General features: G+C 35.4%; 1 long non-coding RNA gene across 1 annotated transcript in view; it reads left to right on the forward strand.

Annotated features, from left to right (window-relative positions):
- Positions 1-25,432, forward strand: part of LOC118740476 — a 39,023-nt gene extending 13,591 nt beyond the window's left edge. Inside the window, exons 2-3 of the long non-coding RNA XR_004993144.1 lie at positions 4,803-4,959; positions 25,056-25,432. This is a non-coding gene — a long non-coding RNA (uncharacterized LOC118740476). The remainder of the gene's footprint in view (positions 1-4,802; positions 4,960-25,055) is intronic.
- Positions 25,433-26,895: the final 1,463 nt, after the last annotated feature.

A 26,895-nucleotide genomic window follows, 5' to 3' on the forward strand; every position in this document is an offset into this window, starting at 1 on the left:
AATAAAATAAAATAAAATAAAATAAAATAAAATAAAATAAAATAAAACAAAATAAAGTAAAATGCACAAAATATAGAATGAAAAAACTGAAAATTTTAATTCAGTTATCAAAAATGGAATAAGTGAAAGAAAATGAAAAATAATGTTAACAAGGAAATAAAGCAAAAAAATAAAATTAAAATTATAGTAAGACAATACCAATTGATATATATAAAATGAGAGGAAAGATAACGCTAACGCTAAATTAAGAAAAGTGAAAAGTGAGAAACAAATAAGCAAAACAAAAAAAAAATTAAATACAGTTAAAATAAAAAGGTTTAAATTATAATTGAGATTAAACGAAAAATTTAAAGAAATAAATGTAGATTAAAATATGTAAAATAAAATTAAACAAAAAATTTGTTTGTGTGCTGATTTGAAAAATTCTGACTATAAAAAATTTAAATAGAACATAAAATAAAAAAATGAACTGATATAAAAATGAAATAAAGTTGTATAAAATAAATTATTTAAAATTTAAAAGAATAAAGAAAAAATTCAATAAAAAAACCGCTGTCAGGTGATTAAAAATTCCCATTCTCTCGCCCCCAGTGTTATGTCGGCCGACTAAAATACCATACCCCCTCTTCCCCTTCCACAGGTTAGGAACCGTCCACCCTCGGACCTCTACCAGTAATACTGCGGGATGGCGTTCCATATTTCTTATTAACTGCAACTGCGTTTAGACCCCGCTTTTTTGCGCGGAACACAATTTCTTAAGTAGTAGTTGTTTGTTACTAGCCAGTTCTCTTCACTAGCCAGTTTTTTTCTAAAATATCGTCAGCTCTAATTGGACCTGCAATATACTTAAGTAAGGTTGCGCTGCGCTTGCTGCTGTCGCGAGAGTTCTAAGGAGGTGTGCTCTGCGTCGTCTGATATGCATTCATCTTTATGTATGCCATTTTGTATTTTCTGAATTCTGAATTCTGCGCCGTGAATGCCATTCTCCAGGCGCACTCTGCCACAAGTTCTACTTCGGACATAGTAGTTTGCAATTCGCGTATCTCACGAAAGAAGTGGTATCTGACATTACTATGCTTAGCTTTAGAATTTGGAATTTAGAGGAATTGGAAAATGTTTCTCCAGTGCCTCTATTATACATATTTGTCGGCTTTGCAATATTGAACGCTTTGCTTACGTCTAGACTTTCAAGTAGAACCACCCGACTGCTTTGCTGTCGCCTTAGAGATGTTGCCTGTGCGATAGTAGTCTGGAAAAACCGATTGGCTTCAATAGCCTCTCTATGATTTTGTCTATTACAAGGAAGGTAGTAAGAGGATACTAAGATCGAATTGCCATAACTTTTACTGATTAGTACGAGCTTTTGCAAAACTACATCTTAAAAGTAGTAGTAGTGTCGAAAAATTAAATTCCATGACTTTTTAATTAGGCTTCATTAAATTCAACTAAGCAAAACACACGTCACGTGTTTGTTGAAATTGAGAAACCAAAAACTTAAGCAGCAAACTTCATTAGCACTTACAGGGGCAAACCTACGGGCAACAGTCAGCAGAAGCCTTAAAAGCGGCCTTATTTTATAGTTATAGGTAATCCGAACAGTTCAGCTACATAGCAACTACATAGCTTGAGTTTTACCCTTTCGCACAGGTGCTTCATGACTTTTCAATTAATTCGCTGGGAATCTATGTAAAAGCCACGATAAGATGGCTTGGGTTAATTGGAAGGCCACACATTTATGTACATATGCTTACGCCACTACAACACTATGCGAGCATATTGTGTGAAAGGCGAAATAGAAAAATATTAAACTAAACAGATCACACGCTCCTCGCATTAATTTAAGTGATTGTTTGGAGAAAAAGGAAATAAACGAATAAAAACACGGCTGAGTGAATAGTCAAATAGGCGACAGACTAGCTAATTGACTGAGTAGATGGCTGCATATATGTATGTATTTAGTTGGTGAAGTGTTTCGCTCTGCTATGTAGTGCTTTTGCGTATTTCTTTCTAAAATAATAAAAATAGATTTTCACAAATAATTTTGTTATACACGCTTACTACTTTTTCAACCTTAGCACTTTTACTTCTAAAATGCTCTGTCTCGTAATTGTAGCAAAACAGCAACAACAAACGTAAAAAGGAAATTTAAAAAAATACATTAAAGTAAATGCGAAAACAACTTGTCCAACAAGTTGTACAAAAGCCAAAGAGCAAAGTAACAACAAATTAGTTTGGACAGCAACAAATTTAAAATTGACCCTTGTCTATCCGGGCTGTAGTTTTGATGCCCATTTACCTGTTAGTGAGTATGCACGCCCTGTAAAAAAAATGCTAAATGTTAGTACATGAAAACTGCTTGAGATTTAAAATTGATTTTTTGCTAGGTTTTTTTTTGTCCGCACTATTATTCAGACTATGTACGCTCGAAATGGCAAGCAAGTGCGCAGTTCGGCTGAGACTTGCAATAAGCAGTCCATTTCACTTTTTCGTATTTCAGTTTAAATATTTTTTTTCTCGTTTGTATTGTTTTTATAATTATTTGTGTTATTGAGAAAGTCATGATATCGAGAAAATTAGTCACGATTTTTGTTTGCACTCTCGTCAGCTATGTGCGCGTATTTTAGGTCTTGTTACTAAGTTTTTAGTACGAACGTTAGCTCAATTTTGTTTCGAATGTATATGAATGTAACGAGTTAATTGTTTTTTATTTGTATTAGCTGATTGTTTGATTACGCTTGTTAGTTGTGGCTACGAAAAAATCAACAATAATCAGTTGAATTTGAGTGCGTCAGAGTTTGCTATTCGCTAGTAGCTTATTATTGCGGTAAATACTAGTATGCTTTTTACATACATAAGTGAATCGCTTAATACTTGTAATTTTATCTAACCTTATACATACATATGTACATAATTATGTACGTAAAAGTCAAGAATATAGTGCGAACAAAATGAGGTGCAAAATGAAATATCTATAATTGTCATACTTAGGGACTATGCGTAAAAGCTTAAACAGACGGAAGCGTTGATCGGGATTAACTGGGACTAAATCCGGATCAACTGCAGTTAATTCCCGAATTGATCCGGATGAACCCTGCCGTCTGTTTAAGCTCTAACGTACGTGGTAGTCAGATTCCAAAAGGATTTTGTTATATCTTAGCTCAATTAATCTTTAAAATTTGAAACATCAAATAATTATTACTTATAATCGGTTCCACCAGCAATTTAAATCGAAAACTATTTTTCGTTCTCTGACAATTTCCATATAAAATTAAAATAATTAAAATCCTTTTTACTTAAATTGCTTAAACTGCTCGGTTTACCAAATTTCGACACTAAATTGATTCTTGCAATAGTTATATAGGTTATTCCATAAGAAATTGAGCAATGCATTGGTTGGAATTGACCATTTTTGTTATGAATGCATGTTCTTCGAAAGGAAAAAAATTTCAAGTTTTTTTTTTTTAAAGTTGTACAAAATTCAAATATTCGTAATTTCCGGGTTTTCGCAAGTTTACTTTGTGAATACCCCAAAAACTATTAAATTAAATGTAATTACAAAATGGTTCTGGCCTCATTATAAAGCGGATATTTAGGGCTACAAAGAAAAATTTACAGAATTTCGAAATTAAAAAATCTTAAAAGAATAAATTTACAGAAAATGTTTCGCTTAATTTTTTATACAATAGATATGTACCTACAACTGATCTTAAATTTTCCAGGTGTTTTTAAGAAGAGATTTTGAACTTTTATTCTGTTTTTTGTTTTTTTGGAAACTATCAATAAAATTTTGTTAAAAATTTTTTATTTAATTTAACTATATTTTTACTCGGAGTTAAAATTTTTTTTTCAAGATCAAAAATTAATATCTTAAAAAGCAACTTCCTGAAAATTTCGGCATCTTTTTATTGGTATTGTAGAAAATATTGAGTAAAAAATTTATCCAAATTCTGTAATTTTTTAATTTATTGGATACAATTTTCGTAGTCATACTAGTTTTTCAGATATTCAAAAAATAAACTTCCGAAATTCGGAAAAATGTGAAATATTGAATTTTCGAAAATGTTTCTAATTTTAATTTCCCTTGGTTATATGTTAAAAGAAAAGTTCATCGAAATCATTGCCTTATGGGTAATTTGACCAATTTTTGTTGCCAAAGTTATTTATGATCAAACAAGTACATTATTTAAAAGAACATGATTTTTTTAGTTATTGGTATACGATTTCCCACATTTTTGCAGGAAAAAAAACGTATTAACCCTTGACGACCGATGGGTCAAAAGCGGTAACTTTTTAATTTGCGGTTTTATTGAAGAAGTTTAAATTCAGTTTTTTTTCTAAATATTTATATTAAATATAGAATAATACCTACAAAAACAGCTATTTCTCAGAAAACGCAAAAAATTGCAACATGAAATGGACAGATTGAACTCAACAATCTTCATTTTGCATGTCTTTGATAGTCAAAAACAAAAGGTACTGTTATTTGGTTTGAAGTTTTCTTTATCAAATATCAAGGATAAAAAGTTTTTTTTTTGTAAATACGAAAAGCGACTTTTGGCCACATAAACTGATCAATTATCCATAGTACATTGGTTGGTTCGAAAATTTTCGTTAAGAATATTCATACTTATGTATTTTAAAATAACGCAAAGTTACATATTTGGGAGTGAAATAAGGAAGTGGTGGTTGCTGCTACCTTACAGCCTTACTAATTGTCTTCTTAAGATATTGTAGTTCAAAACTGCTCGTTAAATGCGTATCTACACAACTCTAATTTCACTCTTTCTTTATATTTATTTCAGATGAAACTTCAATATAAAAGCCACTGCTACGAGAAGCTGAAGAAGAAACTGTGTAAATAATTGAGGAGTACTCCACAGTCATTGAAGCAAAAGTTATTAAACAATACAGTGTTGTAGGAACAAAAGTACTCGTAATGCCAGCGTATTTCAATTGCGAGTAAGTACTTGAGTTTGAAACGATTTATTTCTTTTGAAATTGAATAACGCGCGGATATAAAAAATATGTCTATTTAAAGTAAAAGCAAGTCAAATTTTAGTTCCTTACATAACATGAATATATACATATTTCCATAGCAGGATTAGAGTCCTTTGAATGTAACTTTCTCAGCGGCCGCAATATCGTAAATTGATTAACGAAAGCAACACTGCATACAAAAAATAATATGTACATTAATATATACACACTGTATTTACTTATATACTTGATGTACAACATCTTTCACAGCTCATTTATTGTTCTCGCTTTATTTATTACAGTTATTTATTTATATACTGAATTTATGTATTAAAAAAAAAGCACTCAAACAAACACAACTCGGCTACGCATTACGAATTCTGATTTTCATAAAATCAAAACATCTTCACTGCCAATTGCCAGTTCGATCACGCATCATTGTGGCACGTTTTTGTGAAACATGACGCCAAGCAGGCGACCAACAGCCAAAGTAACTAAGCAGAACTGTTGAACAAGCAGTCACACTGCTGCTGTTGCTACCAACTTCTGCTGTTACTGCTGCTGCTGCTGCCGTTTTTCGTAGTTTTTGCAGATTTTGTTAATAGATGCTACTCCCCGCCCTCCCTTTGCTTAGCAAGTAAGTCGCTTCAGTCTGTACGTCGATCGATCGTTTACAACTGTAACGATTGTGTGCTTGTACGCTTCTTTGTATCCTGTCATGCACTAATAATAAAAATAATAATGAGCATAGCATTCGCGTAGATTGTGGCACGAGTCAGTTGAGCAGACAGAGCCACAGATGGCCAGTGATGCTAGGCATGCAGTCAATGCAGCAGTACGTCAATATATGTAGGCCGTTGTACATACATATGTACATACATACATATTTGGCGAATTGATTTCTTGACTTTTCCTTTGGCAATTGTTTTTTTCTTGCTGCTATTGTGGTTGTGTTTCTATAGCTGCACCATTGCACATTATGTTTATGAGTTGTATTACGGATCAGTTACAACTGCTATGTAGTCGCTTGCATGCGTGCAATATTTCTAGAGGAAAATTGTAATTTCAATTGTTATTGCAAGCCGTCTGCGTTTTTGTAAATCGCCTGCAGCACGCATACATTGTATTATATTCGCAAATTGCTACAGTAGCTGCAGCTGTTGCATGTTATAAATTTCATTGACAATTGTCAGCTCGTAGAAATTTGATCTGCGTTATCTATGTGAGTAACTGTACATGCGCTAATATTGTATACAACTATATATGTACCTGTAGTATATAAAGGTATACACATATCCAAACATATGAATGTATGCATGCCATGTGCTGTTGGTAACTATGTGGCGTGTACGTGCGTGGTTTGCTTAAAAATGGATTCTCGAGCAAAAACTAATTTGTATGCATGCGACAACTCGCTCGTTCATTGGTTGGCGCGCTTGCAGATCTTCTATGTGGTGCTGTGCTGATCATCAAGTCTGCATAAAATTAGCCAGAAAATGTGGGTCAGTATGTGTCCGCATTACAACTATAATGCAGACAATTGAAAAAAAAATATTAATAAATTATTATTTTTTAGTTAAACTTTTTATACAATAAGTAGTATGTTTTGTATTGCTTTTTACAACACTTTTATCAACTTGCAATGTTGTGGGTCCAGAAACTTTCAATGTTGTGGATCCAGAAACTTTCAATGTTGTGTGTCCGACACCAAAGCAAAGCTTTGAAAAGTTCCTATAAAAAAGCATAGTGCATAGGGCGATAGCTGTAGTGAATAGCGCGAGGTAGATGACATCTAGATGTCGCCCTATGTACTACGTTTGTTACAGCGGAAATAGACGACACGCCATTTCTTTAAATAAAATTAATTGGTGCTCGTTTGTATGTACATACATATGTAAATGCATGTGTGTGCAGCTTTCTATTAATATCGTTGAATTATTTTAATATCTATTGCAAAATTTTATTCAGACAGGACTAAAAAGTAGAAAATAAATAATATAAAAAAAACTTTTTAATATACAACGCTTTTATAAATGGACTAAAAAGTAGAAAATAATATTTCTCAGTCCCATAGAATTTGTTTTGATAACTTTTGATTTTGAAATTTTAGCAAAAGTCATTATAAACAATCTATGAAATTGAAAATGAAAAGCGTGGGGCGCATGTAATACACTTGAATTGATATGAAAAGTAATATATGTATGTATGTATGTGGGTATATGAATAACGACCGCTTAAAATCGATTTCAAAGTTCTACTTTCGCTGTAGAAATTTTTGGTCTACGTTATGTAGTTTGACTATTGTCAATTAAATCGAATGCTTTGTATTGCATGCGCTGGACGTTTTTCATTTTCAATTTCATAGATTGTTTATAATGACTTTTGCTAAAATTTCAAAATCAAAAGTTATCAAAACAAATTCTATGGGACTGAGAAATATTATTTTCTACTTTTTAGTCCATTTATAAAAGCGTTGTATATTAAAAAGTTTTTTTTTGATATTATTTATTAAGTTTTAAATACGTGGTAACCAAATATTTAGGTTCTATTTATATCAGTTAAAATGTTCAGACACGTCACACTCATTAATTGCATATGCCTGCGAAATCTAATTTCCTTCTAGTTTCAAGAGCGGCTAGCAGTGATTCTGTAATTTTTTTTTGATGAATCTGGCCAGGAAAATTCTTCAGCACGCAAGGTTTTTTTTGTCAATTTAAATTAAATTGTCCAAAAATAAGCAAGTTTTGCGGCTTTTATGAATTTTTCGCATATGGGCTTTTTTGTTAATTTTAAAATCCATTTTCCCAATTCATTCAACAGTAAAGAAAAAAAATATATATAAACCTATGTACATATATATGTATGTCTATATAATATTTTTTTTGCCAATTTTTGTGCGCTCATCGCGTAAAACTTTCTGGACTGATTTAAGTGAAATTTTAAAGGAAGTACACAGAAACAGTCAGGGCAAACGGTCAAATCGGTTGAAAAGTATAGCACATAAAACCTGTATATAAATAAATATGTTTGTTCTGCAGGCAATAACCTCGAAAACAGCTTGACTGGCTTGAATTAAGTATATTTCTTTTTGGTTTGCTCGATATAAAACCAGGTTAGTTTAAAAGGAAACAACTTAAAAAATTGCCCCTCTTCGAAAATTTTACTTCAAGTAAATTGATGAGATAGACTTAGGAAGGCTTACAGCCGAAATTCTTTTTATGAAGGGTTGCCACCTGTTTGAAAAATTTTGTTTAATTAAGTTGATAAGAGAAATTAAATTTTACAATGGGGGTATAAAAGTAAATAGATTTAAGAACGCCGCAGCCAAAAATGTTTTTGTGCAAAATAGCCACCTTTTCGTAAATTTCAGTTTTAGTAAATGGATAAGTTAATGTTAATATTGCAATATGGTTATCGAAAAAGAGAAGTTTAAGGAGCCTTACAGCCGAAAATGTTTGTAAGGAGGGTTGCCAGCTCTTTGAAAAATTTAATTGAATATGAATATCAAACTTAAGACGTTTAAAAAGTTTACTGTCGAAAATATTTTTGAACAGGGTTGCTACCTATTTGAAAAATTTAATTCATTTGGGAATTTAATTGAAAAATAAATTAGGTTTAAAGGGCTATACATGATCAGATTTTCACAAAATTTTCGACGTATAAAAATCTTTTAAGTTTTTCCTATTTGTTATAAATTTTTTAAGGTAGGCAAAATATTGACATTCTGATGGAAATTCAATTTGTAATCCAATAACTCGAGTATACATATAGCGCACTTTCTTCGAATGTGTATTAATTCAATATTTGTCATTTTTGTTACCGTGTGCAAAAAGTAAATATTCAAAGACCGTATATTTATCTTCCACAAAAGGCTGAAATCAAATTTATTTATTTGAACATAAATAGGGTCTAGTGACGGCTTTACAGCTGCCAGAAGTGTGCTCTGCTACTTCGTTTTCCTCGTGACTCAACCCAAATTGGTCGGAGCAAAAAATTTCCAGGTTTGACAAGTGCTTCATTACTTGTTTTTAGAAAGAAATGCTGGTTGTTATAAATCTTATTTCACGTTTACTTGTCGATGTTTCCAAGACGAATTATTTATTCATCTTATCTGCCCCTATTGGCAGACCCTTGAAGGGTATTGGGCCAATGAATCCGCAGCCCTATTCATATCGAGAATATTTTCCACTTCATGACTTCGCTGTGTTCCTGGTTGCAATGAGTATACAAATCTGAAGGCAGTCCCACACTAAGTAGCTTAAATCAGCAAAAGGGGAAAAATTAGGCTTTAAGCCTCACATTGTGAGCTGGATGCACATAGTGGCGTTGTGTCCCATTCTGCATTACGGCATCACGGTCTGGAGGCCATCCATGGATAAATCTACAATAAAAACCTAAATATATATATATAAACTAACAAAAGTTCGAAGGGTCTCGCGCGTGATGATCACGGGGGCGTTACTCTCAATGCCAAAGTAAGCCATAGAGAATTTGCTTTACTTTTTATTTGCGGAGTTATACGTTAAACTACAAGCAAGTTGTAATGCTATTAGGCTAAATGCCCTCATCAAGTGAAGTAACAGGAGGTCCAGGCACTGTAGAATTCTAGAAAATCTTCCAGCAGACTTCAGGCGTCTGGACTACGTAGCCCCGCCCATTGGACTGAGAAACATTTTCAAACGAGGATCCCCTCAAGTGATGAATGGAAGGCAGATCCAGTCATGATCTCTTTTTCTGTTGCATCAGTCATCTTCACTGATTTCTCTAAGTTAGATCTGAGTGTAGGAAGTGGGCAAGAACTCTATCTAAGCCTTAGTTTTCATCTGCCAGATCTCTACAGCATTTTCAATCTGAATTTACAGCAGTCAAAGAAGCAGCATAATGGCTCATCGATTTTCCATTAATTTGCTTGCAAAACCTTTCTTTTCTGATTAATATGCAGCTATAAAAGCACTTAATTGTGACAAATTGACATCGAAGTTTGTCATGGAATGTGGACGTACTCTAAATGTATGGGTGCCAGGCCATAAAGATATACCGGGAAACTGTGTCGCAGATGAACTCGCAACGAAAGATACTTCGAAAACTCTGGCTGGAGAATAATTTTATCGAACAGGCAATAACAAGATGGTCTACGAAAGCCACGTGCAGGATAGAAAGGCTCCGCTTGAGCCTTCGACATGTAATTGCAGTTCTGTCCGGGTACTGCCTAATGGGATCCCACGCTTTAACAAAGGGTATGCAGTCAAACCACTACTGTCATATATGCCGTTATGTAGAGTAAATGGATAGCTCAGAGGATTACCTATTCTAGTTCGTCGACGCTTTTTTATCCACTATTCTCTTGAATGTTTGGCTGAACCGTAGTATCTAAGATTTTGTGCGCTTCATCAGAACTAGAAACTGGTTTTATTCCTAAGGTAAGAGGATGAACGCAAGAAGTCTCTCATATGGCACCACAATGGGCCCATGCTACTACTAACTTAACCTAAGTAGCTTTTAGGTAACTTCCTGTACTTTCAGTGAGAAGATTGCCACTCGGTTGTCTGAGATGGTTACCTCCGTCATGGTAAATGGTTCAAAGAAATCGTCTAGGTTCTACACCACGGACTCTTGTTTTGAAAGTTTTCCAAATTCACCGCTTCTGCAGGTTAATACTTAATTCAAAATGTACTTTCCTGTCATCGCTTGACAAATTTGGTTTGGAGACAAACCGGTCTCGGTGTTGTGCCATCTTCAGTGTCATTTTTCGTTCGAACGAATACATTGTATTTATCAACTTCAATGAACGTAAATATTATCAAAATTATTTTATTATAATGGCAAAGCAGTAAGCAAAAAGCACTGTCTTAAGGTGGCCTCTGAGTAGTAGTTATATGGTTTTATAACTGCAGTAATGGGTAATTACATTTATAGCTTACAATTTAATTGCTATTGGGTTTGCACAATACAGCAAGTTTATTATTTATAGCCGAATTTATTGCCAATAAAGTTGGTTCAATAAAATAAGCGTTCAAAAAAATATGAGACGCTATTTGTATCACACTGATTCTCAAACAGAATGCGTAAATAAAAGGCAAAAACAAACATGTATACAATAAATAGTGGAAAGTGAATAGCGACGTAATGCAAAAAATTGGAAAAAATAGAAACAAATGAGCCGAAAGACGCCATTTAAATTGAAATATTAAAAAGAAACTCTCATTGCGCCATTTTATAATTTTTAAAATTATTTTGGTTACTTTTTTAGGAAATTTTTCTTGGTGAATACCTACCTTTTTCTCAACAAGAGTAAATACATTTTATTATTCAGGGCATAAGCGTTCATTTTAATTGCTCACACTTCGTTTTGCGAGTCCAGAAACGTGCTGATAGACACACTATATCACGGTTTTATGAGCTTTTGAACCAATTACATTTTCTTGGTAGTCAAAACACGTCCGCACACCGATTAACATACGCACACATACAACCATTTACACGCTTTTTCTTTAAAGTCGAGTAAAAGTGCGTGACGCAGATACATTGAACTTGTTTTGCTTTTGTTATTTTGCCATTTAACGAACTGGCGAGCGTGAATGAAAAATGGTTTTGAAGAAACAAGCAAAGCAAACTTCATTCTATTGCCCGTAATTTTTGACTATTATTGGCAATTATTGATGCACAGCAGGTTGGCGGGCGAACAAAAGAAAAATCGGCTTACAATTCGTGTAGTTACTGTGACGCTTAAGTGTTTTTGTTTTTCGTTTTGTTGGTGTTTATTTGTTTTGAGTTTTTCTTAGAATTGCCTACATATTACATATATATATTTTTTGTTGAGGCATATATAGTATGTATTTGTGTAGCGTAATAACAACAAAAAAGTAAGTGAAGCATTAATAGGCCCGTGCTGCGTGCGGTATTCCTCATTCATTTACTTTCAAATATACGTGTAAATGTAGCGAATAAGCGCAGCACAAAGTTCACAATTATGTGTAATATTTGTAGATAACAAATAAAAAATGAGATAAAATGACAACGTGAAACACGTGCAATAGTGAAGAAGCAATTTGACACTCTTTCTGACGCGGCACTTTAGAGAAGTTCGTGTCAAAAGTCTTTCGTTCAAATGTTTGCGGAGGCAATTTCTATCGCTTTTTCGGTGTTCGAATTAAGTTTAGATATTTACATAAATCTATGTCTGTAGGTATTCTCAAACTTGCTAACATTCTTGCTGAGCTCGGAGCCCATTCCAAAGGTGTTATTTCCCGTTTTCTATTTATCTTTAAATTTTGAGTTAAGGAGCTTTAGTTTTTATAATAAGTTCACCGCTTCATTTTGAAAGTCAAGAGAGAGAAAAAGGCCTACGACCAAAGCTGTAAGCTTATTCCTGGATCTAGGAAAAAACATTGGCAAAGTGCTCTCTTTTGCAGGCTGCCTACAAATTTAATGCTGACGTATGCTCCATACATATTACATGCATACGAATTTACTTCTATAAACTCTGCAGGACTTTATTTTCGTAAACAACTTTTCTGCTTTGTAAAATGACTTACAGGTCGTCCCGCTTAATTGCTTGACGTTTCTGTATTTCTCCCTTTTGTGGAGAGCACCAGTTGTCCATTTACATGGTTAATACTCATTAGTGTCATTGCCTTTTTTATGCCTAAAACCGGAAGTCTGCAAAATGCTACAATACTGCGGATGCCTAAGATACTGTAGTTTAGCTTTCAATTCCGCGTACTTCCTTTCATTTGAGGACACATCTGTATGAACATGCACCAAATCAGCCAACCTCATGTGGCTCTAATATTCATCCCTAAGTACAGCTCTAGAAGGTTTTACAGAAACCGTACGATGTACAAACAAACTGCCTTTTGTCATTAAACCTTGTGGAAGTTTGCCGTCAGGTTGGACGACGGCAGATGTTACCATCGACGTGGTTTTTAGTTGCGCTGTTACGCCTATTAAAGTCAGCCTACATAGCATCTCTAATTCTTTTTTAAATGTGTTCTTAATCTTATATTTCCCAGTAAAAGGTACTGTCTTTTTCGCGCTCATAAAGATACGTTATCCAAGTAGGCTGTAAGACTCGAAAGCCTTTTCTTCAATTTTCGTAAGCATACCTTGGCCATCAGCTATCATAGTACGGGCGAAAGTATGACCCCCTGTTTGTCAAAACTGAAAAAATCCTCGTGCCTATACAATTTGCATGAAGCATCACACAGTAACGCGGCGCTAGCACTGAAAAAATAAAATTTTCATTTTTGACCGGACGCTACGTGCCTCACGTTACATCCAAAATCCTTAAGATACGCAAGGTAGCCTCTCCATGTCTATCTAAGTAAGACCACTTGTCCCGTCTTTCACGAAATTGTCACATACTTCAGCCTGTAACAACTCTCAAATATGTTTCACAGCCTTCGTCCTATGGCCGATCCTCTGACGCATAGAAGCATTTATAAAAAGAAAAAGAATTAAATCCAGTTTGGAAAGCATTACACAATTTTTCACAATGCTTCTTCCATTTATGTTAGATGCGCTAGCGTTGTTAGAGCTCTCAATGCCACTACAGAACTACTTCTCTTACTACTACTGGCTCTTTAGGTATAAATTGTATGCAGATCTCTGCGCATATAAGAAGACTCGTAAGAAACCGCACATTTCACTAGCTTGAAGGATTCTCTCATCTGTTTTTTAAGAGTGCCAAGTTTGGAGTTCAACCAGAGTTAATGCATCTTTTGCTAGGAAACAAGTTTGGTTGAAAGCGTCATACCGGTCTCTTGCGACCGTGGACGAACTCAACCGCTCCCTAGCCAACTTCTTGAAAAGAGCTTGTTATTAGTACGGAGATCGGGGATTAAATTATTATTTTTGACAGAGAAGGTACGAAAACGAGGACATGCTATGAACCCTTCACTTCGATACCAAGAGAATATACCTGGATAAGAGCCTCCCTTCCATCCTATTCTAGGTCCACACGCGCCAGGAAAACGGAATAATATTTATGATTTCCACCTCCTAGTGTGGTAGCGGAAGTGCGCCGATCTCTTCCAGTTTTATTTACAAGCTTTTATTAAGTTTTACTTCTCGATGAGCTAGAGAATTGGAGTTTCAAAATTGGCTCAAAATTCGATGACAATGTTATATTAAAGATGGATTAATTCGGTAGGTGGCACAGGTGGAATACTATGAAGCGCACAAAAAAACTCTACTTTGGTACAAAACACTTATTTTATAAACAATATTTACATTTACAATTGAAATCTATAAGTTCTGGCACCATACAAAATTCGCTTGCTTAGCAACAAGCTCGACCTCAACACATTTAATTTTATATCCATACAACCACTCTAATCGCCCGCTTCGCGCTCGCATTGAAACTAAGTAAGAAGCTAAACAAAGCATATAAACAGAGAAACACAATCATATAATCACACCATTTAATGTTCGCTGTAATTGTGTCTGAGTATCATAAAAATTAGTAAAATTGCCACTTAAATTTTGAAAATGACACTTTTAAGAAACATCCCCTCAAGTGTGGCTTTAATCCAATGCCTTGAGCTGGGTTGTCAACGACTAAGCGGCGAGACGTTACAAGCGAGCTGAGTGCATTGCACTGACCATTCAAAGTGTCCCCTCAATCAAAACGATAATGATGTGCGGCGCTATAAACGCATTTAATCGTAAAACAGAGGTAAATGTAATGGAGTGGTGCGAACGCACAAGCAACTGGCCGTCAAAACACAGCTAACATATGTCTGTACACAAGCCTATGTTGACTATACAGATGTACGAGTATGTATGTATGTTAGGGATGTTAATTTTTTCGCTTTTTTACGTACCCGGGATTTTCGAGATGTCGCTATCATAATCCCGGGATTTATGTAGATATTCATTACTTTTCAACAATTTTAACCGAAAAAAATTGCTTCTATATTGTTGAAGAAGCTCTTCTACCACAAAATAAATAACAAATAAATGGGGTTGAAACCTACTTTTTAATTTAAAGTGGCGTTTTTATTTTTTCTCTCTGATGTCAGGATTTGTTTTAAAGGACTTTGTAATTTCAAAGATATAATTAATTACAAAAATTATTTAAAAGATTCAATACAATGTATTTAGAATAAAAGTATGGTTACCAAATGCAAGAGGAACCTTCTTTAGAATTCAAAAAAAAATTTAAGTTTTTTGGATTCACAAGGACAAATAGGTAATTTTTTAAGCTGATAAAGTTAGAAGGATGAAATTCGTGGATGTTATCGAGTTTATATAAGTGCTTAATATATAATTTTTGAAAAGCAAATATTGCGAAATTTCAGGGATACAATTGAAAAATTGAATCTGCTAAAATTTTAAAGAATTTCCTCTTTAATTTGATACCCATACTTCTTCTATAAGCAGATTTCACTGAATCCTTACTAATATTATAAATCCGAAAGTGAGTTTGTTTATTTGTTACGCTTTAACTACTCAACCATTTCCCATTAAATTTTGTACACTGGTGCCAATTAGCGCAACTTAAAATATAGGACAGACTTAATCTCGAAATTAAATTCATTTGATTGAAATTAATTACTGCAATATGGGTATCAATCGGAAGGTTTTTGATAAAGGTTTTAGTTCTAAACTACATGTAGGAGGGTTGCCACCTTTTTGAAAAATCAAATTCTTCTTGAATTAAAGGAATTTGATAATTGGAATATGTATCAGAATATGGACGTCAGACAAAAGGGGTTTTAATAGGGTTTTAGTAGGAAAATCTTTCGAAGATTTGAGTTTAAATTAGAAATGTTCAGCTTGAACATGTATAGTTTTCTGAAATTTTTGAAAAGGGTTGCCACCTGTTTTAAACCTAAATTCAAATACAATTATATTATAAGTTTAATGAGTTATTACAATCTATGTTTTCTTCGGAAGAGTCTTGAAAAGGCTTTATTTGTAAGAAACATATGTATCGCAGGGATTCCACATGTTTGAAAACTCAAATTCAACTTGAATTATAGGAATTAACAGTTTAAAAAGTAAAATTCAAAATTTTCAGTCATTTCAATGAATTATTACAATATGGGTATCAATCGAAATGATTTTTAAATGGTTTCATTTCTAAACTACATGTACATAAGTATGAAAAAGTATCACAAGAGAAAGGTTTAAATAGTTTTAGTTTAAAAATATTTTGAAGATATTTAAAAAATTTGAAGTCTCCTAATTTTCGGATATTTTTAGTATGTAGAGTTGAATTAAAATCAATTACACCCAATGTAGCACGTAGAAATACACTCAACGAAAAGGGTGCGAGCGATTTAGTTTTTTAAATAATTTTTGATTTACTGACGTTAGCGTGAAAAACTAAAAACGCAGTTTTGCTAGATATATTTGGCCCATGGTTTCGCAAATATATTGATTTTTGTGTGTAAGATTTACTATCGCACGGTGTTGTATGTATAATGAGCTAGATATTTATATATAAAAAAAAAATTAATTACGAAATAAAAAAAAAAGAAATATAGCCAATACTGGTCGAGAAAAGGAGTTTCTATTATTGCCATCAGTGCCAATTACAAACCCCGAAAATACCGGGATTATTTGCCAAGAATCCCGGGATTTTTGAAACTTAAAAAAGGCCGGGATCCCGGGATTAACATTCCTAATGTACGCATTATGAAAATGATGCTGCCGGATGCGTACAGTAGCCAACAATGGAGACGTGCGGTAGCAGCTACGGAGTACGTTGCGCAGATTCAACCGACTCATTTGCATAATTTTATGTTGTAGACTGTTGTTGGAAACCAGAACGGTGTATTAATCTGTTTTTTTTTTCTTATTTTTAATTGCCGCACACACACTCGCCACATTTGAACAGTTAAATTATCGCGCACAGGTGCTGTGAATCTATCGAAGACTGCCTGGGAAAGCTCTCGCCATTGGCAATATTTGTTATGTAATTTAAATTTTTTTTTGTTGACAATTATTTGCTTTTATTTATTCTCTTTTAATATGGTGGTGAACTGTGTATGAACTGCTTGAATTGCAGTTATGTTGGTTATTGGTTTTGTAACTGTCATCCGTGGCCAGCTACGTACTACTGTTGCTCATGTACATCATTAGGCAAACACAAATTGTCCGAATGTGAATGTTGAACTTTTGAACTCACTTGACATAATACAACACAACAACAACAATATGAATAGAGGCAGCAAAACAAAAAAAAAATAAAAATGTGTTAAAAATTTGCAAATGACGGTTGGCCATTCAGCGCTGGCAAGAGGATGTGGTAATTTTGCGAAACCTGCTTGTACTTAGTGGCTGTTTCTTTATGGCTAATGAAGTTAGCATAAAATATGAAATTAAGTGTACAAAATTATGGCAACGGAAGCAAAATAGAACGATATTTAAGCTACTCTTACGTTTACACTGATGTGAAATGAGTTTTTAATTAGCAAAAAATAATTCATTTTCAAAGAAGTCAGCGGAAGTGTCGCGCGTATTAAAGTTTTTCAACAAAAGCTGCTCAGACAGATTTCCCTGTAAAAACAAACATATTTATGTATATTCATGTACGTATGTACATTAGCGTGGACCGAAAATCCGCTTTTTTAGAATTTTGATTGGTAATAGCAAAAATATGGTTCATTATGCTCTAAAAAATATCTGTGTGAAATGTGAAAAATTTTGGTCATTATCCTAGGCTCGCCCAAGTCCATCAAAGTTCAAGTACTAAACAAATTTTTTCTTAGCTAACTTCGATTCTCTACAAAAAAGGTCCATATACCAAATTATGTAGGACTAATACTTTGGAAGATTATTGCAATTTTAGTAAAAAATGTATTACTTAACTTAATTTTTATTTTTTGAGCATATTCAACTTTGATGGCTTGAGCGAGTCTAAGATATTGACCAAAAATTGCCATATTTCACACAGGTTGTTTTTAGAGCATAGGGAACCATATTCAAAATTCTAAAAAAGAGGATTTTCGGCCCACGCTAATATACATATCTATGCTTTCATGAGTTTATAATTCGCCTTTTTCGGACACTGTTTTTCTTTGTATTTATACTTTTTTATAATAACTAACAACCATTTGTTGTTTGACACTTATTACTCGCCTTTTGTGACAGTCCAAATTTGCATTTTGAGTGATGTCGACTCGCCAGCTACAACATCAGCTACTATTTGGTTTAGTGTGTGGCAAATTATGCGTTTGAAATACACACAAAAACTGCCACTTTAGTGACCAATTAATGTCAGTCGCTGTTGTTAGCTCTTTGATATAAGCTGTTGAGCAAGTTGGGATAGGTGGTTTATTTACTTTAATGGACATTATTTTGGAAATATCAGCTAAATGTAATCTGCTCATATTTATATACATAACTGGACAAGAATAATTTTGGTGCGGCAGATGTTGAAGCTATTTTTCACAGATTTTTTTTTGTACTGACTGCACCGTACAACTAAAATCAAAAAATTTCAAAACAGAGGAAGCAATCAAAATGCTCACGACAGTGAAAAAATAAGTAAAATGTAAATGCAAATTTTTTGGGTCTAACAGAACAAGAGACATCACGACCTAGAAGATCTTTTGTTCCCAACCTTGACGACCCAAGATGTTATTGGCCTCCCTTAAAAAAACATAAACTTTCTTGATAGACTAAGTAATTCCTAACCTCAAAGGTATAGACTGTGGAAGAAATGGAGCATTGCTGTCTTAGTCTGGCTAATACCGGACAAGCACATATAATGTGCTCCGACGTCTCCTCGTCTTCTCCTCGGCTCTGTTCAGAAGATGCATATCTTTCCTAGGGAAATGATAACCAAAAAGTTTGGCCTATCTAAGGCCCCCAGCTCTCCCCAATACTTACTGCGTTCTGAGTTTACCCACGATTCTATTATGAGCCTCGAGGAGGTACAACTGAGTTCACCAAATCGTTCCGGCCTTACAAGTGCAGACAATGGGCTTTCCCTTGCCAAATTGTCGGCGGTCTCGTTTCCCACGATACCGTAGCAATACAAGAGTTGGATGGTGCCAAAGCACTCCTTGACGAACCTGGAAGTGATCGTCCTATTGGAAAGGGTCCTTATGGCCGCCTACCTATCTGAAAATATAACTAGAAACGCGCCTTTTAAACACTTTTTAGGGTTCAGTCGCACAAATTGAATTGCTAGCATCTCGGCCTGAAAGACCGTGGAGCAAATATCCATTGCAATAGAAGGATCCAGTTCTGTTAAGCCATTTGACCAGACATCTCGGTTTTGAATTTTGACCTGTAATTTCCTTCCAAAGCAGATTACCTTTGGCACTGCATCGGAGAACTCGCACATTCCAAGATCTGGTACTTTGCCCAAAATAGTTTTGTGTTGTGCCTTGTTTTTAAAGGTACTGTCAGATCTGACAAATTCACAAATTTCTCGAAGCTGCTGCAGTTTGGACTAAAATGTGGAGTGTGGTCCCACGTTCTCATTGCTGCTCTCATCTACGGAAGAGCCATCCTTTGGCGTTTTTGTCCATCATACTATGGAGGCATAAGTCTAAATCGGACAGAATTTAGAGTTGGTATTTAGACTCCATGTTCGACCGAAAAGTATTCGACAGGCCCACATGGCTCGGGTTTTCTTTAATAAGAATTTTGTTTAGGAGGGAATTCCAACTTAGTCCAGGGTAACCCCGAGATATCTGACTTCATCAGAGGATCCAAGGTTTGTTTCACCAAGGGTAACCAAGCCAAATTCGGCTTGTACCTTCTTATAAAAGGTATCAGAACAGCCTTTTTCGGGTTTATACTGAAGCCCTCAGTGGCACAACAGTTTGATACCACGCGCAGAGCTGCACCTATAATGTCTGCCGAATTTTACCGTCACAATAATTGCTAAATAGTTCGTCTTCATAGTCAACAGCATCGTAACCACTTTCCTGTAGTTTGGTTAAGGGGTCATCCATGACGCCAAATTTAATAAAACTGCGTTCTTAGTTTTTATCTTTGAAATTTGAAAGAAATTATTAATTAAAAAAATTTTGAAATTATGGTTCAATGTATTTAGTATAACAATAATAATAATAATAGATTGGCGCTTACACATATGTTAGTGTTTGGCCGAGCTTCTCCTCCGACTTGTGGCGTGCGCCTTGATATTGTCACACAAGGCGAAGGGACCTACAGTTTTACGCCGACTCCGAACGGCGATTATATTTTTATGAGAAGCTGTTTTTCATGGCAGAAATACGATCGGAGGTTTGCCATTGCCTGCCGACGGACGACCGCTGTTAAGAAAAAACATTTTTTCTACATTTTTTCCGATGTTGCTTTGACCAGGGTTTGAACTCGGGTCCTGCGGAGTGGAAGCGCGCACTGCTTACCACTACACCACAGCGGCCGCTGGGTATCAAATTAAAGATACAATTCTGCGGAGTTAAAAAGTAAAGATTTTTGGTTCACAAGTACGAATAGGTTTTGAAAATGCCTTTTAATCAACTTAATTTTTTTTTAAGATAATAAAGTTAGAATGAAGAACTTCGAGGGTGCGGTTGTGTGTATATTATTGCTTAACATATATATTTTATTCAAAAATATATATTTATCATTAAATGGGGTGTTGAAGGATATAATTTTTAATACCTTTTCGTTCTTGTACACCAAAAAATTTATCTTTTCCAATTGATATTCTATATTGCACTGAATTTTTGTAATATATTTTTGAATTAATCATATTTATGTTATTTTAAAGTCATTTAAAAAAATCTTTTCGTCATAGAGAAAAACATAGAACGAATGTAGTGAAGGTTATACGCAGGTCTGTGAAAGATATAAAAAATGATCTCGTGAAAACTGTGACACTAATAGCAGTTTCCTACCAAAAATGTGGCGGTAAAAATAAGTAGATAAGTCTGTACAAAGTAAAATTGAGTTTGTTATCTCTAATAGGCGTAGTCAAAAAGATAAGTAAATATACTCTTTACGTAACCCGAAAATGCGTTTAACATTTTTTCACTAAAATGTGCAACTCTTCCGATCCGGCATTTTTTCCAGCGACATAAGGTTTTTAGTTTAACTCCTTATCTGGTTATCTTCATACTGTGCAGAAGTATCTAGGTAAAATTTTAGGCGCTATGAAATCGCAAATGTTATATGAAATTTTGAATTTTTCTTAAATCCATGAAAAACTTCGCTAAAGCCTAAATACTAGGATTATTTTATGAGCAAACTAAATATATGAAAGCAACACTGAATACACACATACTCGTAAAAGCTTTTCCACCAACCAATTAATTAGTGAATCACCCATTTGTAGACTATCACCAGCAGTTTTCCAGCGCATCGACAATGTTTTCCTATACAACTTGCAGTTTATTTCTATTATATGGATTACTCATCGCCGACTAACCGTAAGCTCTAGTTCTTCGTCCCACGCTTTTGGCGCTATTAACCGGCACGCCTACATATAATTACTCCACAAAATGCTAACTCAATTTCTATGCCACATAAATGGTAATACTCCTGCCTTCAAGTTTACTGTTTCTAGAGCGTCTGCTGTTCATCCTTAACCGCCCACCGTTACACATAAAATCGGTGGTAAGGTGCAACCAAATATGGCGTAACTACGTAGCGGCAATGCATCTCCGCCTTCTAGTGCTGATGCTGCTGCTTCTGCTGCCTGTTGCGGCTGCTCCTTCTCCTCCTCCTCCTCCTCCTCCTCTTCACACGCCACACTTTGTCACTGCTGGCTTGCGGTCACTTCTTCAGACGGCAGACGCATTCAATGGCAATACCAAAGCCCATAAATGGTGTGTTGCAATGGCGCCACAAGTAACAACCATAGCCACTGCCATTGCAATCACCAGCGATGGCACTTCTGTGAAGATGCATTGTTGCTGCTGCTACATACATACTCACATATGTATGTATATATGTACTATAGATAGTTACATATAGGTAAGTATGTATGTAAGTCAGCGCGCATTTTATGTCGATCAAGTCTGCGTGAACAGCGGTTGGCGGCGCCTATCACTATTGTGGCGTAGTCAATGCGCATAGTTATTGCTATTGCACGCGGTGTTGGTGGCGGCTGTGGTGTGGTGTAGTTGGTGGCGTTGGCTACGGTGATGGCAGTCAGAGCTGGCTGGTGACAACAGCCGCGCCGCGCTTTTAAGCATTTATGTCAACAAAAATTCTTGACGACGCGCTGCGCATGAGGACGCAAGTACTGACTATGACGCTTATGTCTGTATGAAGCGGATTCAAGTTTATACATGGACATACATACATACATACATAAGTATGTATGTTAGTATATAAGTATAATTTAAGTTGTATGTTGCTGCCCCAAATAAGTGAAATATAGTGACAGTTATTAATTAAACTGGAAACGCCTCAAGTGGCGCTTCGATTGACACACATAAACGTGTAGAAGACAAGAAAAAGATAAAACTTAAAAAGCGCGTATTTTACTACAAGAGGTGCTTAAAAGAGCTTTTGCTTTACTGAGTTCCTGGAGAATTTAGTACAGAACCCTTAGGCGGTTTTTATGGCTTCTGCCACGAAAGGCAACTTAGTAGTAAGCTCTAATAGTCGCGCTTGTTTTATCTCGATATACAAATTCATCAATATCGCTATTTTGCATGATATAATTCGTAGTCAGAATAAAGGCGACACTAAAGTTAGTTGCAGCTTTTTGACAAAATTTTCAATAGAATATCTGTCAAAAAAGCTGCTACAAGCTTTAGAATAAATAGAGTTTATTTATTTCGATTATGAATATGCCCCATGAAAGGGGTGGGAGGCCCCAAGGTCATTGTGTATGTTGACGACCTTGCAGTGGTTGTTAGTGGAAAATTTCCACGAACTCTGTGCGACATCATGCAGGACAGACCAAGGTTAATTGAAAGATGGGCCAAGGAGAAATTCCTGGTAGTTAATCCAGACAAAACTGACTTGATTCTCTTTGAGAATAAGTACAAAATCCCCTCACTTCAGCTTCCTGGCATAGGCAACAAGGTTTTGAAGTTAGGTGAGTTTGCGAAATAACTAGGCGTAGTACTGGACACAAGACTTGGGTACTACTCTACTGTACAAGGTCTTGGTATGGTGGCCAAGTCGGAATAGGAATTCCACAACAATATTGTGGCAATTGAGATTGCTGGAAAACAATCAGCGAGAACAAACCTGTTGGAGAGACATACAGAATGGCCACACCGCAATCTTAAGAACGTAGTTCTACTGCACACGGGTTAATGTGCAGTAAGTCTGAACCTCACTACGTGGTATAGGATTTCCATTCCAGACAGAGATTTCGGGTCAGGAGGGGCTCAGCCACTCCACCTCTACACAGATGGCTATAAGCTAGACAGCAGGTTAGGAGGGTTGTTCTTCTTAACTTGGTTGGCGCTGGAAGTATCATTCCGCTTACCCAACCACTTTAGCGGTTTTCAGTCTGCAGTCGCTTCTATAAATGACGCGGTTGAACACCTACGTACAAGAGCAGGTATATAAAAATATCCTCATCTAATCAGACAGTCAGGCGGCAGTTTAAAAACCGTGGCGGACAGTCGCAGATCTCTAAACGAGATGGCTGGCCGGTATGTTATTCAGTTGGTATGGGGGAGGGGCATCGGAACATAGCAGGCAAGCAAACGGTTGACGAATTTGCGATGGAGGGCACATCAGCTCCACTTTATCAAGCATGGAAGGGTTAAGGCATACCGCTCGCTACCGGTAAGCACACTCTAAGGGACCTATCTCTTAAACTAGCAAGTAACAGGTGGGTAGCCTCACCACTTGCAGCAATACGAAACTTACGCGTCTAAAATGGGACGTTAAGCGGTGGAAAGATCTCCTCGCGCTGAGCAGAGGGGACCTATCCGCACCCGTGAGCCGGCTGACAGGCGATGTTGCCATCGGAAGGCACGCGGAGAGCTTGGGGATCCGACATAACGCCTTCTACAGAACCTGCAGAAATGCGAAAGAGCCAGAAATTGTGCGGCACCTGTTGTGCGAAAGCCCCGCACTTTGTAGAGGAAAACGAAAGTTCATGGGTTAAGGATTCTTCGAGGATCTAACCGACATAGACCAGGTGAGCACACGGCAACATCTGGGTTTCGCGAAATCCCTACAATGGTTTGAGTAGGAGGGTTCGTACGATCCACTTGGTATCATACCGGATCCACAAACTAAGGGCCTAGGTGTGCTAGTGGGGTCATCGGCAGCCACTTCAACCTAACCTAACCTAACGTATGCCTAATTGTTTTTGGTGTTATTATCAATATACTACCTATAAGTTGTCGATTATTTCATGTTTATTTAATCTCGATATACATATATGTTTATCACTCTCCTTATAGATATATTGCATGACATAATTAGCAATTAGAAGAAGAAGGAGAGGAATTAGCAATACAGGATTTGTTATCGATATTTTATCGATTTATTATCGATAACATTACCAGAAATTATTCTACGTCGTAGTCATATTAATTTCAATTTCGACACATATACGTATGTACCTTTCATTATCGTTATCGATATTTTCCTTGATATCATTAATGGCATATTTATCGAGATAATTAACCGCCAAAATTTTGATGATTTATTTAATATTTTATGGATATGTTATAGATTAATTATCGTTGTAACCATCAGTGTGTTTATCGAAATATTTATCGCTAGATTTTTCGATAGTATGGTATTTAAATATGTTTTACGACCTATTTTTAACCGACTTCAATCGATAGCTAGTATATCAGGTAATATAATCGATATCAATTTTTTACAATGAGGTTACCAATATCGGGTTTTATCATATTTTTATATATATATTCATATAATAGCGCAGTGATCTTTGCTTCATGCAACTTTTAACCCATAAGCCTAATTTATTTTGGAGTTATATAAATCTCTAACATAAATACGTCTTAGAACCGTAGAGTTCGTAGAGTAGAGTAGAGAAATGACAACCTGTGCGCTCTCTTTTTTTGGAATGAATATTGAATTTTAGGATATAAACTAATGTCAACAGATACATAGTTATCTTCTCACCCGGAAGGAAGCCATCACTAGTAGCAACAATAAAACTTTACCTCACTTTAATACTTATATTTATTTTCCAGCACTCACAAATGATTCAAAAGTATGCCAAGTACATTTATGCACTTCAACTTATCTAAGGAATGCAATGAATTTACATAAATATTTGTTGAACAAAAAATACTTCCATGGAAGCTCCAGCAATAGCGATGCTAGTGATTCTCAAGAAGGGTGAGTTTTTGACTGGGCGACTGCTGCCAACAACCGCAAAACATGCAACTACATATATCGATTTTTCTGAAAGATGGGAAGTAAAGGTTGGAAGTTCTCATCATCAGCGAAGCCAAAGACAATAACAAAAAAACAGTTGGCTGTTCATATGAATGCCACAACTAAAGATATTTCAGTATACTTATAAGACAACAATACCGCAGACTATTTAGTTCCCACGCCCCTAAAAAAAAAATAAAAATAAAAAATAAAAACCATAAATAAATAAAAGAAACTAAATTATCTACTTCCTCAATGGCGTTGTTGTTGGTAACCACAAATTTGCGTTTTTTCATTTTTGTTTTTACTCAAGTTGCTGTGCGAAACTTCGTGGGACAGTTCAGTGGCACATACACACACAATCACACTTAACATCTATATAACTTGGTGTGTAAGTACAAAAATTGTCTGTAAATGAGTGACGACGTGTGGCGAAGAAGTTTGCAATCAGTGGCTGTGTGCACCGCTAACAGGTGAGTATTAACGAAGTAGCACGTATGCATGTATGTAAATAAGATATGTATGCATATGTTAGTGAAATTATAGTTTAAGTGTAGTGAATGCTTTAGAAAAATCCCAGCACAGTTAATGGCACTGGAAGAATTCACGGGATTTTTATTATCATTCCCGTGATCTCTTAGTGGCATCTATGGTGTAGGGTAGTAAACAACAGTGAGGATAAACAAGCAGTGAAATTTATAGTGTTTTTAGAAAAGTGATGAAATGTTAGCTCACAATATAATTAGGTAAGTAAATGAGTAGTCTGGTACAATTTTCTGGTCAAAATCGAAAATTAGTTAATATATCGTCGAAATAAAGATTAAGTGATTAGTGCTAAAAAATTTTTGTGATATATTATTTGACCACAACTAGAGTTATTGCATTCTTTAAAAGAGCTTTAGGCAATTTTCTGAGACCACCGCAGTTTTTGTTTAGTAACTGCAAACGTAAGGTCGAAATTCGACTGTATTCAACCATTATTTGGAATTTATTTTTAAATTAAAAAATTTATTTCGTACCTATTAGAAATCTTCAAAAATGTCAGAGCAAGCTAGACCGCAGTGTGAAGTACTTAAGCGAGATCCTGGACGACAAGCTATCCTGGAAGCCAAATATTGAGGAGCGACTTAAAATGGCTTAAGTTGCTTAGAAGCGTAACTCGGAAGAGATGGGCTCTGTCCAAAGTTAATATTCTGGTTGCTATGTATTTCATATGAGGGAATTGCCAAGTGAAATTCATCGGAAAAGTTTACATTAGTTAAAAAGTTAGAACGCACGCAAAAAGTTGATGGAATCAGTGATTCACTTCGGATCATTACTACTTTAGCACTTAACGATGTCCTTAGCGTCGTGTATACCGATACATTGCCGGTAAGCCGACTGCTGTTCATTCTGCCTTCAAGCATAAGAGCACAGAATTCTCCTATGAGTTCTCGGCGATTTTTGGAAGTATGTATCATACCTGAGAAAACTGTTCAGTGCTGACCTACTAGAGTGAGTGGGAGAAAAGAAGAATCCGTGACAGGGGTTAATTAAAGAAACTATGGATGGCTCGAAGTTGAACTAAAGAGTTGAAGAAGGGTTCTCCTATGAGGAAGTCTCCGAAAACACCAAGCTGTTACTTCGGGATTTCCGCAGCGTATTTGGAGTAGA

The sequence above is a fragment of the Rhagoletis pomonella genome, unplaced genomic scaffold (assembly GCF_013731165.1).
Source record: "Rhagoletis pomonella isolate Grant_MI unplaced genomic scaffold, Rhpom_1.0 Rhpom_scaffold_00006, whole genome shotgun sequence".
NCBI lineage: Eukaryota > Metazoa > Arthropoda > Insecta > Diptera > Tephritidae > Rhagoletis > Rhagoletis pomonella.